Genomic DNA, 2,718 nt, shown 5'->3' with positions numbered 1-2,718 from the left:
TCGAAGCAAAAAATTGAAACCTCCCGCAAATGACGAGAATTTGGCTCGTAAACTGACATTTTCAATCGAGAATAACTTTATGATGCAAACACAAATCGACTAATGTTTCTATGGGGTTATGTTGACAGATGCCCAAGTTTATTGTATGACATCTATGATCTATTTATTTCGACCACCGCTAAACTTACCGCTAAAGCCATCTATAGGAAAATGGCGGAAGCAAAGTTGTACACCTAATAAAAAAAATCATTTTTTTTTGTTTTTGGAGTTAGATAGTGTGAAAGAATGAGTGTGGATAAGAAATTTATGTAAACCAAGTTTCCTTCTTGACTGTATAAATGCTGAAGTGTAAGAAATTCTATTCTATTCTACTTAACGAAAAAATATTTTATTATAATGTTTTGAGAAGCTCTCGAGGTAAGCTATAAGAATATGCAACAAAAAGTGAGGAATTACATTTAAGAAAACAACAATCACATTGACCTAGCCTTCAGAAGATCACATAAGGTCCATCCATATTTTCATCATATGTCTCTCTTAATATCGTATAACTTTTGTTTGAGATTTTTCATATCTGAAGCCGTTTCCAAGATATATGGATAGACTTTGTATGACTGGATGAGACTTTGTAAATATTCTGTATAAAGGATTATTGAAATTTTATTAATATCCATTAGGAAAAAGATTCGTTTAGTTTTCCAATTAGTTTTGTCAATAACGTATGATACTGTATTCAATTAATGAATTGTCATCAGTTACTGTATAATAAATAGTTTATTAGAATACTAATTATTTCTTTTTTTAATTGTTTAAACGTAAAATTTAAATAAGTTATTTTAAATTGGAAAAGTAATATAAATACTACGAAAAGTAATATATATACTATACTTTTACCAAACGTATTTCATCTACACTAAATAATACTATGAACATTAAAATTTATCTGTTGAAAAACGTTTTATAAATTTAAATTTGCTTATAATAAAAAAAATTTGTAATTGTCTATTAAAACTCATTTAATGCTCTCAAGAGAGAAATACGGCTAAATAAAAGTAAGAAATATAAATATTAGAAGATAAAGTAATATTAGAGACTGAAGGCAAATATGTTAAAATTTTTACCTTAAAACGATAGAAGCTAATAAGAACCAATGGAATAAAGATACAGATTTGGATATCCATTAAGCTTATTTTATTATTCTGCCATACAATTAAGAACATTGAAAAAAATTCGTATATAAAATAGCTCAATATGACGAAGGCATACAAGCAAGAGACATAAAGCCTAGGTTGTCCAAGAGGATATTCAAACATGCACAAACAGCAGTATGAGCCAGTGATAAACAATGGTGCCAGCGTTATTTGTAGTGTCTTCGTCATAGTTTTCGGATTATCAGCTAGTAATTGAATTAATTCTTGCACGAGACACAAATGTACTTTAATACTTTTTATACGAATTTTAGAAATAGTTTTTCCAGGTCTTTTAGAAACTGTATAAGAATTACGCTGTAAGCTGCTTATATGTATATACCTATTGGAGAATAAAATATGTATGTACGCACTAACAAGTATTGAGCGACAAAATAAACATACAGATGATCAAGATTAGATTATTTTCTTCTTACAAAATTTTTATTTATGTATATATTATTGTAGAAATAAACAGCTAAACGTAACTATTCTTGCAATATTATGTCTTTATACTATGTAGTTTTTTTTTAAACTATTCAAGGTATTAATAGATAGCTTTTTTATGATACTTTTAACGACGTGTCGACTTGAATTGAAGCGGTTAACTTCGACAAAATGTTTTGTATAATATATAGAATTTAATGCGAATAGTATATTATTTTTCGTAAATTAAAGATACGTAAAATTATTCTTGTAATAACAATATAATTTATTAAGCATTTATTAAGCATTAATCCATCAATTAAAAATATAAATTACCCATTATTCAGAATTCGATTTAAGTTGATTTACCTTGTTACGTCCAGAGGACTCCCATGATTCTTTTCTTCGTGGAGAACTGAAGTACATTGAACTTCCAATGATCATTATGAGAATTAAAATCCACGAGAAAAGACTCAAACAAAAAGTAATAAAATCTTCTCTTTTAGTAAAGAATCTAGTATCTACTCTTCTATTATTAGGTATAACTGTCATTCAAGAAAAAAAAGAGAATGACGCACGAGCATTAAAAATCTCAGTTAAAGATAATAAATAAATCTATTAGAGGAACGTTGCTGGCACTGTTTATATTATTATATTTTCTAACGATCAAGGCTGCGATCCACTTAGCATTTTAGGGACTAATTCTGTAACTTTTACAGAAACATCAAATGGACCAGTCATGTTAGACAGTTAGACAGTTTGATGTCTTTGCGCAGATATCATGTAGAGTAAAAAAAGCTGCGATATCAACGTCTAAGACTTAAGAACAGAATCGATCTTTTAAATGCTACAGAGCATTTGTAGCACTAATATGGTCCATTTGATATTTCTGTAAAAATTACAAAATTCTGAAGATTTCCAGCATTTTCAGCAACTTTAATTACTTCATCAATACATCATCGTTTTTGTTTCCGTTTCGCTTCAACTGCCTCACCTCGGCAGGTGGGTTCACGTAGCAACTATATATTCGGAACAGTAATTGACCAATCCAAGCATAGCGTTTGGAACGTAGCATTTACAGCATTTGCAAGAAGCACGCAAGGAT

The sequence above is a fragment of the Atta cephalotes genome (assembly GCF_000143395.1).
Source record: "Atta cephalotes unplaced genomic scaffold scaffold00014, whole genome shotgun sequence".
NCBI classification, from domain to species: Eukaryota; Metazoa; Arthropoda; class Insecta; order Hymenoptera; family Formicidae; genus Atta; species Atta cephalotes.
The sequence above is the reverse complement of the archived record's forward strand: the minus strand, read 5'-3'. Positions refer to the sequence as shown.